Source organism: Trichoplusia ni, chromosome 5, assembly GCF_003590095.1.
Source record: "Trichoplusia ni isolate ovarian cell line Hi5 chromosome 5, tn1, whole genome shotgun sequence".
Lineage (NCBI taxonomy): Eukaryota > Metazoa > Arthropoda > Insecta > Lepidoptera > Noctuidae > Trichoplusia > Trichoplusia ni.
Window position 1 is genome coordinate 13,742,205 of NC_039482.1, and position 17,845 is coordinate 13,760,049.

The 17,845-nt window shown below is 33.6% G+C and overlaps 1 protein-coding gene across 2 annotated transcripts in view; it reads right to left on the reverse strand.

Moving 5' to 3' along the window:
• LOC113494578 overlaps positions 1-17,845 on the reverse strand; it is a 72,581-nt gene that overhangs the window by 14,793 nt on the left and 39,943 nt on the right. For both annotated transcript variants that reach the window (XM_026872978.1, XM_026872979.1), the window contains exon 3: positions 12,413-12,503. The gene's annotated coding sequence lies outside the window, so the exon portion shown is untranslated. The remainder of the gene's footprint in view (positions 1-12,412; positions 12,504-17,845) is intronic.

Consider the following 17,845-nt stretch of genomic DNA (forward strand, 5'->3'; position numbering starts at 1 on the left):
ATCTTCGCTCCTATTAGTCGTAGCGTGATGGTTTATAGCCTAAAGCCTTCCTCGAAGAATGGTCTATTCAACACAAAAATAATTTTTCAATTTGGATCAGTAGTTCCTGAGATTAGCGCGTTCAAACAAACAAACAAACTTTCCAGCTTTATATATTAGTATAGAGTATAGATAACGCTCTAGTTCGAAACAATATCGCTTACCTATGTCTAATTTAAGACCATGGGATCGTTATTCTTTATTTTTTCTTGTGTCGCGGGTTTTTTTTCAAGTCAATGTACAAAACTTTGGTGGCGATTTTTTTTATATTTTCAATGTAGTTTTGTTAAATCTTACACTAAAAGTTGCTAATTTAGATTCCTCAAAATATTATTGAACAATCTGTTTTGTTTTATATTTTTCCCTTAATAACATCCCAGGCTATAAAAAACCGTTAATTAATACTTACTATCTGTTATTATAAACTAAGAACAGAAATACCTCCAGCATTCTTAATGGCAGCTAACAAGTCGTCAGGTACATACAAACGATGTCTGATTAAATATCATCTTGACATTAAAACCTGTCATTAACATATTTTGTGTCTGACAATCTGAACAAGGATACGCCGCCTGCGCCCGCGCATGTAACCTTTCACCGGACAAGGTCGACCGTTGTGACGGCTGTGGGCTTTAATACTCTTGATATTATACCTATTTGGTGACCATGTATTGTTTAGTTAGCTAAGGTAAGGCTTTGTTTTTTCTTTAAAAAAAACGACAGCCGCTTGGGGTGGTAGAAAAATAATTTACGTAAATCCTTGTGTCGCAGGGGTTTTCATAAACATTCAAGTCACATGCATACGCATACGCCCAGATAAAGGACAAACATGTTTGGATCATACAAAAAAAAAGAAAAACAAATCGGTTGAGAGACAAAAATATTAATTAATTTGTAGATAGCACTACAAATTTAATTGTCACCTAACAAGTATGTTATGACCGCAAAAGGATTTGTTATTACAGCGAATAGCTATTGCGGTTCAAGAGATACAGCCTGGTGACCGACGGCCGAAAATTCTCTACAAATCTGTCATAAGACAACCCGCTATCAAAACAACTGGAGGAAAAATCATACCAGAAAATTACAAAATGCACACATCCAGCAAATAACGTATTCAGAAGATGAAATCATCGGAATATAAAGATTGTGGGATCTTGCGTGTGTATGCCAATATTTCCCCGGCTCACTTAATGCGATCGGGTATCGAAGCGACGCCCCCTGCGACCAAATACAGGGCTTTGATACCGACTGTCATTTGTGAGGCTTTTTGCAATAAGGCTTGCGCCATAGTGGTGGTTAAAAGCGATTTTATAAAATGATTTATCAGCTCTTTCTGACTCTTTTTTTGAGAGTTGGAGTCGACATTTCCGAAGTGTCTACCCTAAAAACTAGTCGAAACTAACTCAGGTATCGTCATACCCTTTCAAGGCTAAATATTATGGTTTTTCCATAATTAGTAAATAAATACATTTTTTGCTGGACTGGCCAAATCAATTTGAGCAAGCCAGTCCAATTTCTTCTAAATTAAATTGCTGCTAAATTAAAACATTGTTCCGAATACAAAAAATACCGAAGCAGCGAATTTTAATATTGAAACACGTGAAAAAGGATCATTTAAAATACAAGTTTTAAGAGCACAATTAAAAACGATATACACCTACTACATTTTAAAAAATTTTAATCTCTTAAACAGTTTACAAATTTTGGACGATATTTTGTTAGCGATGGAAGATATGTACCATGTCTAATCAGTTAGGAGACCTGTGTTAGTTTAGTTCCAGTTAAAAGTAACGGTTTAATATCATGGGACCGTTGACTGTTTAGATAAAATCAAGTTCAACTTGAGGGTTCTTATACTTAATCACTTGCTTTAGGACTAAACTGTCCAAAGTCTTGTTGCAAAGAAAATTTTGACAGCCTTAGTGCCTAATGCATGTTCTTACTTATGATAGAAGCTAGAAATATACATTTCGTAAGAAATATACATCCTTGATCCAAGTTAAAATTAAATAGGAATCGTTATTGAAATTTTATTTTGTAACAATTATTCTTACACATTCTCGTTGCTTTTTCAACTGACAAGCGACTACAAAAAGCAGGATAAGGTTCTCAAATTGTTTTCTCATATTTGTTGATTCTCTTTCATTTAACTTAATTAGCTATCAAGAATCGTCAAGCCTTTTCAGTAATTTCTGATTTGCGGCCGGTACTTATGTTTCGATTATTAAAACATATGTATTGTTTTTAATATTAATCAAATCTTTCTCGCTACCACTGGCACCACACCTCACATCTCGCTATCGCCGTATCCAAAAAACCCTCCACACATAATTTCACAAATGCATTAACTACCAAATTTATGAACAAATAAAACGTGGGATTGCAACGAATCAAGTCCGACTGGTTTTCGCAGAAATACCGCGAAACTTGCGTGACTTTATAAGTGTACATCATGGTTTATATTTGGATAAAACATTAATGTATGAAGTAACTCATAAAGATTGTATCTATCTTCCTCTGCCTAGAATTTTCTTATTCTATGTTGCTACCAGATTCTAGATCTAACGGATCTCCTGAATATAGTACATTTTGTATGTCCATTCCCATCAGTTTCTTACTTAACAAAAATTATGACGACACAACGATTTTAGTCCATAATGTGAGTCTGTGTGTGAGTTTTTTAAAACAATGAAAAGAACATTTTTTGCCTGTTGTCTAGGAACTACTCATAATACAAGGTTGACTTAGTTTGAGACTAGATGGCGTTGTATGAAAGTAATGGCACATTACCAAATCAAAACATTTTATTTCATACCAGATCGTGGGTGTAGAATGTTGGTTAATCTCACCCATTAAATCAACTTTGATTTTCTTTTGCAAAAATACATTTGCCTACAAAACGAAACCTACACATTTTATAGAGAGCTAAACGAAGACATGCTAATTCAGAGCCCGCTGCCCACGAATGCAAGTCACTAAAACATGTATGAATGATTCAATTAGCACTGGTTATGAAGAGTACGAAGGTCCGTCTCCCACGGTGCGCAGCTTACGGTACAGCTGTCAATATGCATGAGAAGCAAACAGATGTGTATGAGATTGCATAGCAGTTCTGCCTGTGATAACGATTTGAGAGAGGCAAGGAATTCAATGCGGGAGTGTGAAATGTGATTATTTGTCTGGATGGTTAATTTTTTTGAAAGTGTAGTGACACATAATGTAAGTGTGCTGATATGAAATTTGTAGGGAAAGCTACATACTAAAGGGGTCCGGTAATCCTTTAACACGATTGTTATGCGGTCGTGTACTTGTTTTGTGTAAAAACTATAAGTGCCATAAGTGGTATACAATATGATACAAAGTTTTTTTCTCTAACTAAGGAACAGTTTTATTTCAAAGTTTGCCCAAAGAAAGAGTCCCAAAAAAGGATCGTGTTTTGTTTATAGTAATGACAATATATAGTTAAATTAAGTCTTGGTTTTTGTTCAGACAGTTTAGTAATAGAGTAGATACCAATCATTATAAAAATTACCAATACCGCCAATCTTCCTTTTTGGGAACCGGCAAAAAAACCTAATTTGTCTATGGTCAAAGACTTATAAGTCGTCGTCGTAAAGCCATATTAGTCATTCAGTGTGGTTTAAAAGATTATATTCCTGGAATTTATTAAAAAAACTAACAGTTCTCGATGATGTTAAAGCGAAAATTAAAAACAATTGTGGACTTTGGTGTTCAGTAAGCAAACTCCAATTGGCGTATACCGACTGTACCTGTACTGTAAAGCCAACATAATACACAAAAGCTTACAAAAAAATGCTTAAATCCAGCAAATATCATATTTGGTTTTCCGCCAAACGTGTCCATAAAACCCGATACCTCATTACAAATAATCACCACTTTGCAAGCGGTGGGCGAAGACCCTGCATTGTTGTGCGGTGATTAGCATCCGCTTATGTAAAGAATTAATCACTCATAATATTGGTTCCTCAATTACTGTATTTACAAAGTAGGCCTACTAACTAACTAAACCATTTAGTGACTACTATTCAGTGTTTATGCAAAAATAAACCTTCACTGGTTCCAATAAGGACGATTTTAATGTGTGCTACTTTAATGAACTGAATAAATAAATCCACCACATAGTCTTCACTTATAAAATAGATTTCTAATTATAGATTTCTATAATCTAAAAATCTGTATAGAAAAATCCCGCAAATAAAATAAGATAAAAATATACTGGAAGATTTTACTTTCTTTAGGGCACTTAACACACAGAATGTTGACGATTTGAATTATTTTTAGAATCCAAGTATGTTACCAACTTTATACTTGCCATTAATACATTTCTCTACTTGATTGGTAAATTTAAAATAAAAGTGACAGCAAATAAAAAAAACTTCGTGACGTCACTCTTCATTACGAGAACCTTCGAAGAGACGTTCAATATCAGCTATTTTCACACACATTACAACGGTTCTATCAAATTAATATCCATAGAACCAAAGCGAGCGGGAAGCAATTAAATATTCTTAATAACTCCACATTCAATTCTGAATCAACGCTGTGAGAAATTAACCTTCCTTTACGGGACAAAACTACCTATAAATCTAAAATAGGTACAAATCTAATATTAAAAAACCGGACTTTAATAACTAATGTCATCGTATTATATTAATTTCGTTTCTCCAACCAAATTAGAACTCTGTTACGTGACCATTAAGTGTAATTTTCATTGTGTGCTTGCCAGTCAATGATTTAACTCTTTAGATCAAATAAAAACTCGTCGTAAAATGTTTTTATGTCTGTTTGTGGTTTGTGTCAAAGGCTTTATTAATATTATGTGGCCAGATTTAAAAAATAAACGTTGACGTCACGATCAATTTATAGGTGAATAGGGTTAAAGATTATATAATTTAATTATTAGCGTTTATGATGCTAGTCAATTATGGTAGGTGTAGTCATTCTGAAGGTGCCTGATGGAGTAGTAAAATTTAATAGTTTAATTTCAGCTGCGAAGCAAATTAGAGTCGTTAATGACTTAATAGAAAACAAAGGCTTAAGAGGCTTGTACTTTGAACTGAAGTATGTACGATCCTACTACTATTATAAAGGCGAAAGTTTGGAAGTATGGATGTATGGATGTTTGTTACTCTTTCACGTAAAAACTACTAAATGGATTTAAATGAAACTTTACCACAATATAGCTTATACATCAGAATAACACATAGGCTACAATTTTTGAGGTTTCGAAGTCCACGCGAACGAAGTCGCGGGCAAAAGCTAGTCATATGATATTTTGTATGTGTGACAACATCGTTTGAAAATAAATCTTTTTTTATGTTACTTTATGATTTACTTTTTGACAGATCATTAAAATTCGATTTGAGGCAGGAATTTCGCTTCGTATTTCCCTTTAACTCTAACCTTTTGTAATGTTTGTTGAACTGTCAAAAGGGTATTCTTAAAACGAACAAAATATAATTTAATAGTCGTCTACCGGTAACACAGAATCATAATGATCATATCACAATAATATAATTTCATAAGTAAGAATACACTGACAACTTCAGCCCTGCAAGACCATAATCTAAAAAAGGTGAACCAAAAAGTTTTAAACATTAAAAAAAGGAAAAAATCTGCATTCGATATTATCTGCTGATGTTAAAAACCTGTAGTCCTTTACCAGTTGACATACACCCGACAAGTGCCTTACAAACTTACTCAATAGCACCACCAATCATTTGAATATCAACCCAATTTGTAAGACTTCAAGATTGAAATTACAACGGGAGATGTGGGTGGCCACTTCCATTCTTTTTGGCAGACTTTCACTTTTGCTGATTATGCAATGATTTGAGATTGAGATGGACGATGTGTGTTGCTTGGTTATACAGGTTATATTAGGTAATGTGGGTAACTCTAGTACCTATTTGTAAATCTTTAGGAAAATCTAAGAATAAAAAATATGCTTATATTATTTTGTGGTACCTATATCCTTTTGGTTAATTTTAATTAGATGAAAATACTTGGTCTGATTATTAAATGCTTAAAGAGTATTTATTTATATAAATTATAGTACTGATCACAAACATTTGTCCTGATGGGGAATCGAACCAAACCTCCGATATAGCAGTCAATACCACTTACCACTAGACCAGGAGGCCAGTCGAAATCTAAACTAATAACACATACTATTAAGGTATGACATACACCTAGTTACCTGATCATATTTCGCGCGCACGCAACTTCAAAATCATGCAAGCCAAGATCAATACCAAGATTAATGCATTGAGTTGCGAAAGATTCAATATGGCGCACGACAAGGCCATATTTAATTGCAAATAGATCACATTTATTTGCAACCTGTTTTGGACAGATTTTAATGTACATACAATCAGAATGTGCCAATTAAATAACTATTATGTCTGTCAGGAAGGCTATTTTAAATAAACCTTTTGTTGTAGACTGCTACTTATGTATTACGATCTCATAACTGCATAAAATAAGTAAAGATTGAACTACTGTATCTGTGATTGTTGATGAGATAAATTGTACACATAAAATATTATTTTGAAAATCTAGATTTCTTTATTCAAATAGCCAAATGTTCCCCGCAGAAGAGAAGAGAAAACATATCTATTGTTATAAAAATTACCAATAATAAAAGTTAATCAATAATTAAAGCGTAAGTTCAGTTTGCAAAGGGAAAATCTACAGTGTATAGCCGTTAACAAAACAAACGGAACGTAAAAACGAGGAACGTCGAAAAACCGTTACCAGACAAGACTACATGATCCAAAAAACATTCCAATATTAATAATATTATTCATCAGAACAAATATTTTTTCCATATTTCGACATTTGTATAACCAAGTCAGTATAACAGCCGGAGTCAGTCGAACGTGGCCGAACATCTGCGCAAACGGGCGCTGTCCTTGCGCACGCGCATCGCCCCACATTCGGGCGCCATTACTGTTTGTATGTATAATAATATCCGCTGTTGAAACAATACCGGGTTTTATTAATTTAGACTGAATATTAATTATAATGAGGTCGATGAGTTCATAAAAAAAATGTTTACTTTATGGTCAAGGTTTTACGCTAAAAAAGTAAACACAAATAAAATATTTATTTACAACCTTAGTCATTAAATTATTATTATTTAAAGGAAAAATACACAATTAAAGTACTACTTGCCACCAACAAAGAAACATACTGTATATTACGCAAAATCATTTCCCGTCCGGAAACAACACCCTGTATCTACCATCTGTACTTATAATTAGTCTAGTACCACTTTAATGTCTGAACTCAAGGCTGTGTTTCGAAAGCAGGTCGTAATTTATAGATATAGATATAGATATAGATTTGCGCTTGCGCTGTGTCGAGATGTCTGATAACGATACCAACTCACTTTGGTATAATACTGTAAGTGTAAAGTGAGGTCAATAATTTAGTTCATAGGTAACCGAGCGAGTAATAATATTCACATGAGCTAAAACGTAATGCAGAAGAATTAAGAACTTTTTGGCTAAGTTTTTTTTTTCTAAGTGGAAACAGAAAACGTTGTTTTTTCTTCCATTTGTATTGAGAATATTGAGATTAGGTCTCTTAAAATTTTAGTTTTCAGTTCTATAGAATGAAAGAAAATAATTTATTCTGCAAACAGAATCGACGTCATCAATGTTACATGTCCCTTTTTAAGCTAGCTGGAATCGACATTTCCTAACTGGCTACCCCGAGAAGAAACGTCAAAACGAACTCAGAGGAATAAGTACAAAACACTTAATACATTAATAGAATTACAGCACTTATTCCAAAATCTTTCAAAAATTCTTTATAATAAAGCACTTTCTTGTATTAAGCCATGTCCATATACGATTCTGTCCAAGGTTAACAGGAGCAGGGCTCGCTAAGTGTTTCCACTTCATTAGTCAAGCTCAGTTTGGTGGTGCGACAAAAACCACACAATTCATTATGTATGTCGGTATTATTGTACGGTCAAAGACTTTTACTTTTACCGAGGTTTTTGTCTGGAGTACGTCGTAAAGAGTTTTGAGTATGTTGGTGTGTCTTTATTTTAATTTGTCTATCCGTCTGTACGTTCGTCTGTCACAAGGCTGGATTTCATTAACTGTAATAGCTACACAGTAGAATTTTGTGTTTGCAATGCTTTTTTAAAATCAAATTAACAGTTTAAGCCACAGTTGGTATGCTCAAAAATTGGGTGATAATTCTTTTTGAGAATATATCTTGTAGTATTTCTACGGAAACCTCAGTGTCGAGTTGCACTTGACTGAAGAATACCATCAATCCCTAAAAATACATACATAATGCATGTGGTTTTAAAGTACAAAATAATCACCATTTATTTGTGTCCTAGTTCTGTTTCAGCATATTGACATATAAGAACAAATGTTAAGGCAATGTTTGAACTCTACCCCTAGACTACTGGTACAGCACTACCATAGACAAGTCATATTTCTGAAAAAAATGTAAATTAGTCACTTCATTTCCATACGTTTGTCATGTTATATTATTCATCATTAACGGTGGTATAAGGGGAACTGCCAATAAGGCTACTTTTCGAATTCATGCCTTTAAAATATTTTTCTTCTCAAATAATATATGAGTGATATTAAAATAATTGTTTTTAATGATGCTTTTCAATTTTCAACAACATCTGAATATAATTTGTATTCCAAACGTGGCTCCTGCTGTACTTTAACTTATTTTCCTTAAGGACTATTTACATACGGTTCATGTAACTTAACTTACCTAATAAAATTCACAATACAAATATGATAAACTTTCACGCTATTTCTAATCCTACAAATTTGAATGGAATTTAAAAAGGCATGTAGGAATATTCATAATTTCTTTACTATATCAATGTATAACACTAACAAAACTCAAGCCAAAATAAAGTACGTCAATCAATTATAATCTCTACACTTGACAACACAAAAGTGTCAACTGTCCTTAACTCTATCGCAATCCATCATGCATGCTAAATATAACTTACATACAAAAACATTATTTATTACATCGTTTTCAAGTCCAAAATCAATTACTCCAAAAAAAACTCAGCAAGCGATCCAACTCGGCATGTTTTTAACTTTTGCTTTTTCGACGGTAATCACGACAGGCCCACTTTGAGTCCAGATATTTTAGGGCATGTTCCTTTTGTGGCCTGTGGCCTTACATATTTTAATTTATACTTGAAAATCCAGTTTTTGAGCTCCAGAATCGGGTATGGACTTTGTATTTTGGCGGCGCATTAAACGACTGTGTTATGGGTTCAGAAATCTTTATTTTTGGTGTTTTTTATCGATACTTGGAAAGAAAAGATAATGATAAGGGAATTGTTAATAATTATTATTTTGATAAGACAAAGACAGGTTTGCTGGTTCATTATATACTAGATAATTCCTCAGTCATTACCTTACCTACTATTGAAAAATAGTTACTAAGCGCGAGACAAACCCCCTAAACTGAGGGATCTGTACAATCTGTATAGGCTAAAGAAAAACATATTTCCAGCGTGCAACGGAGGTTCACCTTTTTCGCTTTGTTTTTGTCTTAGTTTACAATTGATTCTGAAAATGTAGAACTAATCAAATATATCAAAATCAATCTATTTCTTCAGTTAGAAACAAAGGAAAGAACATAAAGTCAGTATCTACACCTAAACTGTTCTAATGCCTTTTATCACCACTTAAAGAACCCCAATTCTCGATACAAAAACCTAACCCAAAAACATCCAAATGAGAATACTCCAAAAAGGTTTCAATCCCACAACTCATTGTATCGATTCCATCTTTGCACCAGAAAGGGTAAGCCCATATACATTGATCCTACTGATCCAAATATATAGTGGCCGGGACTATCGTACGCGCATCTTCGCGCCTATTGAGGTGTCGCGGCTAACGAGCAGATTTCAGATATATACAATGCAAGTATAAATGAAAGACTACTACGAACAATGCTCGAGTTTCACCTATAGATCTCGGTGATAGATTTCTTTTTACACTGGTTTTAAAGAGGATAATTCTTAAAAACTGATGTTTAAAAAAGTTTTCACGGCATAATTACTTTCAAGTGATTTAAGTTGATTCGTTTCTTAAATAGCTAATAAAAAATACTGAAAACTTCTTATTATTTATCTCTTTGATGTTTTACATTTATTTTATCATAATAATTTTAGCAGGCCATAATCCACCTTTTAAAATATTTAGTTCTGTTGGATGCATCGACATGTACATTTATTGAGTCTTATTATACTGTCAGGAAAAATAAAATGATCTTTGTTGCTCTATTCATCTTTGTAATTTTGAAAAACAGACAAACAGAATAGCTATATATCACATAATTAAAAGGAAACACATTATTAGAATACCCTAACCTTACTAGCTAGACAAAACAGTTAAACGTTTTTGGCAGGTTGGTATGTCGTGCTTATAACCAAGTTTAACAGAATAGGAACAATGGCAAAGCCAAGTTAAATATAGGAAAACGTAAGGAAGAATTCGCATTGTCTCTTGTTAGGACCAAGCAATAAATTCTACAAAGGACAAGCGCACAGCAATGCACACAACTTATTTTTGTCCACAACTAAATTATGGACATCGGAGGACATTCTGTTAGTAAAAACTAAACGAAACTACAGGTTTGTTCTTCTCGCGACCCCTCTCCATCGCGTCAGCTCATGATTAAGGACTCCGCTTGGGTCCAAAACTAGTCGGGCAATCCCGATAAATACGTGTGAGTAAACAATCATGGATCCGCCTCATGAAAATTTTTAAATAAAATTTTGTCTCTCTAATGAACTAAGACTTTTTTAGGCTTTTTAATCACCTGGATTCCCTCCAAATTATTATAAAATGAACTATAAATTAGAAATTAGATTTCTTGTAAGTTCATTATAGAAATTCACTTTATTGCTTTGTTATAAAGTTCAATTTTAAAACCCACTTTAAGTAAGTAAAGTCTGAAACATACTCTGATACAAACGCACTTACCACCAGTAGGCAGTAAAATTAATAAGCAAGTATTGTAATTAGAAAATAAAATATGTTCACGAACATTTTACTATACGATTATTACTGACTAAAAAAATCATATTACATATTCCAGTATTATAAATGTGACTTGGTCATCAACTTTTGTAGCTGGCTGTACCTACAGCTGTTGTGTCAATAAAAAGGCAAATTCACGGCATCTTACATTTGCATCTATCGTAATGAATGTAAAAAATTCTTTGATTGTCTGATTCGATTCAAATATCTTGTTACGGGAACGTATCTTTCTTTTAGAAGATAATACAAAGAAATAAATTGTTTGTTTTTTCTTTCGTATTAGAGGCGGTGTGATTAAGTACGGAGGAACAAAAATATTGTATATATTGTATTCAATGTCGAAAAATTTGATAAGATTAAATAAAGCTGCATATAACTCAACTACCGTATACTTCTTCAAAGTACCGGCCGAATTACTCTTCTGACGGGCCTGTTGGTCTAGTGGTTAGTGGCCCTGTCTGCTATACCGGAGGTCGTGGGATCGATTCCCGCCCAGGACAAATGATGTGTGATGAGCATGATCATTTGTTCTGGTGTCTGGGTGTAATTTATCTATAATATGTATGTATTTAGAAATATATAAGTAAGTTTATCAGTTGTCTGGTTACCATAATACAAGCTCTGCTTAGCTTGGGATCAGATAACCGTGTGTGAGTTGTCCCAGGATATATCATATTATTGACAGCCTAGCCCTTTTTAAAGATGGTAAAACAAAATGTTTGATGAAATGTCAAAATTCTGTCATTCGATGTAATTACTAACTAGATGCTAAATATAGGGACAGTAGTCAGCACGATACTGAAACATCGACTTTAAGGCTTTTCGCAGACACACATGATGTTAATGTCAAAGTATATGGCACTTGTGCTGATGACTGTACGCTGAATATTCCCGCAATTTGTGTAAGAACCAGCAAATACACACGTACACCGTACAGACCGCAAAATATTCGTAATTAAAGGAAATAACGACTTGATTCTTAGCAATCGTCTGCCTTTTATAGACTAAAGACTTTTCCTTTTTTAGTCTGGCTAGGTCTAAATAACAGTCGTAATCTAGATAGAAAATAGATATTGCTGAACATTAAATATAATTATTATAATAAGGTTTTTAAAAATCAATAACATATTTTATATAACTTTAAATCAAATGCTTAACTGATTTGAATTTCAATATTATATTTTTCTTTTAAATTAAAAACATAAAACTACAGTCATTAAAATATTAATTAAATCTATAACTTTTTTTCTTATTTCTTTAAAAAAGATAATCAAGTAGAAATACCTCCTTACCTAGTAAAACTTGTCTATGATAAAATCAAGATGGTGGTCGATTTCGTTTCGGCGGGAAACTGCCGCGACCCGTCACATTGTCGGCTTGTTACTGCAACAAAGAAATTTAATCTTTTTAAACTGTCGCGTAGATTTATAGAGTAATTTTAGTTGGAATTGGCTGCCTTTAGACATTGTGTTATAGAGAGGTATAAAAGTAACAGATCAAAGAGTTCATCAGTCCATCCAGAAAAAAAAACAAATTGGAAACAAAAGAGTGCTATGAATGGTTTTTTCTGCCTTTTTAACAATTTAATTGTACGTAATGACAATAGATATTCTCCTCAAATAGGCTAAAGAAAACTAATTTGCAAAAAAAAAATCATGGTCACCCAACATATTTCTGACCAGCTTACTTAAATTTGATTTTTATTCTACGATGTGGAATTCAATCTAGCGAAACAGAGGCCTGATAGACACTAAAAATGGAAAATAATAGATAATCCTAGTTATCGAATGACGAATTTAAAATCAATCTACAAAAAAAAACTTAACATAAGCTGACACACTCAAAATAAAATAAAAATCGAACACACAACGAGATCTTAGCACTATAATAATATCTCTAACCAATCTACATTGTCTTTCACTTGTCAACACCATTTAACACTGAAATCTCGCCCACTGCCCACTTACAAAACACATGTCAAATTTATCCCAAGAAAAAAGCATCTACACCGATAGGCGTTGTTAACAGGTTAACACCGGTCCATTGTACCCCTGTCAACATCTGCATACAAAGGGTTAATTCTAACGGCTGCTACCGATGACAGCTATTGTTTTGCTAACGGTGCGTCTTTTTGCAGCATTCGATAGATTAAAGCAATCCGAGATACAATTGCTTTTTTGTTTAACGGTACTTCGCTTGGAGTGCCGATTTGTAAGTAAGTAGTCATTTTCTACTTCAGTTAATTATTTATATTAGTAGATAATATGGCTATAATATTGCTTGATGCAAGACAGTATAGTTTTTGTTGAATCCATCCTATATCAATATAGTTCTTTGATTCGTAATGAAATGGACAAAAAACGGTTGAGTTAATTTGACCATTTTAAGGAATGCAAAACTTTTAATGTGAAATCATTCACTTCAGATATTATATTCGAGTACATTTTTTGTATGTTTTTATAAGGTAAGTATATTTTTTATCTAACTAATACCATTTCTTTTAAGAGGAATAGACGTATCTTTCAATTTCTAAGTCCATTATATACTCCAAATTTAATCCAACCACCTAAATTGATAACACCCACAATGATGCATCAATCAAAACCCAGTACACACATTGTTCCGCATAAAACTGACTCATACAATCTATATAACACATACATACATTGTGATTCCATACACAACGGTATGCGGAGACAATTGTAACCAATACGTCTAGTTGATACCTTAGCGTTAGTCATTTGGTGTATTTGCTATGCTAAGTATATAGGGTAATACAGAAACCCTGCTTTTCTATAGTCAGTGAGTTACACAGGGGGCTACCACCACAGGTTGTGCTCCTAGAGTGCATGAGGGTCGAAAACTTAGTTTCTTAGTTAGTTAGTGAGGATCCCCGTCCTCAGTACACCGTGCTTTTTTTATGGCAGAGTATTTATTAAATATTCTTTAATTTAGACCCTAATTTATTTTTAATTTGTTCATCTCTGATGGACTAGGATATATGAAATACGTTTCCTTAGCGTCCTGTCTCCATACATCCAAGGTACTTTCGAACGTCCCAAGAGACTTTTGTGCTTCTGGAGCGAGTTGAGATGTCTGGACTAATAAAAATTATAAATATAAGAAACTTTTTTAAAGAAGTTTTCCTACAAATTCCAAGGGTATTACTTCAGCCACCGAGTATTTTTTGGCAAATTTTAATTTTTATCAAGAAGAAAACACATTATTATGCAATCCACGAAGACAGCTGTCATTGCCTCACTTCTGTCATGTGATCCACCATTATGACGGATACAGTTAAATTCACGAGAATTAACTGGCGCGGGTTTTGACAAGAAACTTTATGGTTATGATTCTAATCAGGTTTTGGGATAACTGTTAGTCTCTTACTGAGGTATTTTTCTTGTAAAGTTGTTTTTAGTTTGGGTGAACAACTTTTAGCTTTTTTTTGAAATGTTTGGGTAGATTTTGGGACATGGTATTTTTTTGGGATATTTTTTTCTTAGTTATTACAATAAAACTAGAACTCAATTTTAAATGCCATGAAGATGTATTTATAACAATTAATGACAGAAACTTTGTAAGAACACCCCATTTTAGGCCGTTAAAAACAAACTAACAACCAACCATTTTCAAAAAACATTACTCATAATCGTAAAATAACAAAAAGTCAACTATTTATAAATTCATAAGCCTCTGTCGGGGCCATCTAAATTCATGAACACGTTTGTCCATAAAAACAATGGATGAAATGGTCATAACCCCCCCCCCCCCCTACAGCCGAGACGAGGTCCGAGAGACCAGCGACATTACCATAGAGACCACCTGAGCTGTACAGTCGGCAAGAGAAACATTGACAAATACGAAGAGATTTTGTACAAACAGGCTAAAGATATTCGCAGAAAAAAATATCACCTATGAAATTCATGACTTTCAGTTTCATAGTTATGAAACTATAATAATTTTTAATTAATACATCATGTGTGAATATTTCAACAGTCAAGCTGTCACGGTTTATGAGATACTCAAAGCTGTCCAACATGGACAGCACCCTGATGAATAATTTACGTGTGCATAGAAAAAAATGAAGTAAATCCTCACTAGCAAGCAATAAGAAACTGAATGTAAAAAATATCCAAATTGCATTTTCTTTGAATTTAGACTATTTTCTTCTTTCTTGTCTTCGGAAGATGTTGGGTTGGATTTTATCATAGCTCTTGTCTAATTGTTAAAACACAATTAGCAGTACAAATCAATCACTATAGATTAAAACGAATCACAATGTATTGTCATTTCTGACGCGTGAAAGAGTCTCTGTCTATTTGTATAACTCCTGATTTTCAAATGCTTCGATCATAGTACAGAGGCGTGTGATTTGTGTTGTTTCTAAGAAGGTGCGCCGGCGCATCCGACGAGTACGTGACGACGCGCAGTAATGCAGACTGTATCGATGGCATTAGATGTGAATGTTAAGTTGTTGAGCTGATGACAACGTTGTTGGAGGAAGGAATATTATAGTGATATTTTAAAAGTAGTGTCTGGACACACACTGCAGTGTTTAAGCCAAGTTGTACATGATCTATCATCGTCTCTTATAAATGTAAAAATTGAGTGGTTTTGTATCCTAAAATACCCAATATTCAAGTGATCTCATAAAGGATTTTCTTTATTCCTACAACAACAAAAAATCAAAAGTCATTTATTCAAATTAGGCTACTAAGTGGCACATTTTGAAGGTTAGGTTACATTAGACAGCACCCGGTTTCACCCACCCTTAAAATAACTTAACTTTAAATGCACTTGTTTGTAGAAATTAAACTTTGATCAATCATTTTTTTATTTGGTTTTTGATACTTAATATACGAACAAACTTTAATTCAAGATAATTCAATGTCACATAATTCAGTTTTAAGTTTTTGTTAGTAACAAAGGCATATTAATTTTTTTGCACGCAGACGTCAGGTTTTTACTTCAATAAGTCGGATTATGCCCGTTTTTATTGTAAAACTAGAAGTGACCTGTGATTTTACCTGCTTATATTGGTAGTCATATGGTAACACAATAAGAAAATCGTAATTTTTCGCTTAAATCTTCACATGTTAAGATGGTATCAACATCTGTTCTTGATTTATGAAAAGTTTAACTTATCCTATTTTCTATTATTTTTACACAAATACTCATACATATGAGGATATATCTACGAAAAGGACTGACAGACAACAATATCAACTTGAATAAGACAATATATTTTTTTCACAATAAAAATAAAAATCCTAGAATTTAATTTAGGATTATAACTTGCCCGGACCAGTAAGACTGGTTTCATAATACTAATATTCTACTGGTTTTGAATACGAACGTCGTAAAAAAACGGACTTTGTTTAAAAATAAAAATACCAGTCAGATGCACGGCAGTAGGTAGCCATATACTTTATATATTTTAAATATATAAATTAAGCGTCACTTTGTTTGCACGCCTTGGACTCCCCAAGTAACTAACTCATTTAAATTTGATTCGATTTGTAGTAAGACTAGCAGTCACACATTCTATCTTCTAACTACAGGTAACGGCTGTCAAAATGAATGATAAACAGCACTCGCAGTATAGTTTATATTCACACAACGCCATCTAGTCTCAAACTAAGCAAAGCTTGTATTATGAGTACTGATAAACATACTTATATATTTCAAAACAGATGAAACAACAAAACTCAAACAGAACAAAAGATCGTGCTCATCACATAAACATTTGTCCTGGGTGAAAATCGAACCCACGACCTCCGGTATAGTAGTCAATGTCGCTCGCTAACCACTAGACCAACAGGCCCGTCAAATAATTATTTTTGTCAAATAAATAATTCGCAATTAATTTTCATTTCGCTTATATGTTCTATGACAGCAACTTCAAGAAGTATGGCTGTGTAAGATAAAGCCTACAGTACTTTGCCCTTACTACGGATACAAAACGTGACTATTTGATGAATAACAAGTGACATTAACGAGGCTTGTTGTGTTCGTTACAATTCACATAAATAATTCTGATCGTGTGTCGCATTGGTGACATATGACGTCATCGAATTGGCTGCCAATGATGATGCATCATGTAGTAAGATCACTTGGCAATGTTACTTCTTACGGTAAAAATGAGTAGGTTTATAGTACAGTCGAGTGTTCAGTGGTTGAGTGGTTACAACGACACTGTGCACAAACGCCAACTCGCGACATGTCGCGGATTCTGTCCCCGCGTAGGACAAAATGTGTGATCCTCGAATGCTTGTTCTGAATGTTGCTTGAATATTTGTGAAACTCCCCTTGTCACAAGGATTTAATACGTTACTGCGCGAGTCGTTCATAGTTTTTTAGAAACGTCGTCCAGGAAATAGTTATGCTGTATTTAAGTATTTTTAAACGTGTCTGCTGAAGAATTTATTTGAAACCTCACAGTTAACAAAATACTAAAACTAAATTATACCCACTTATTTAAAAACCAACAACAAATAGTCACTTTACTCAATCGTCCGAGAGCTATGCGTATTGCGCGTGCGCAGCCGACATGTCGTCCACTTGACATGCGCATCACGGTGCATGACACGCCTGCATTGACCAGTCACACAGAAGCTGGCATTTTTGTACCAACTTGCACAAAGAAGGATTTTATCAATCTTTACTGGTTGTACAATTTATTTATTATAAGGCTGTCTGAAAAAAAACTATCGAATATTTAA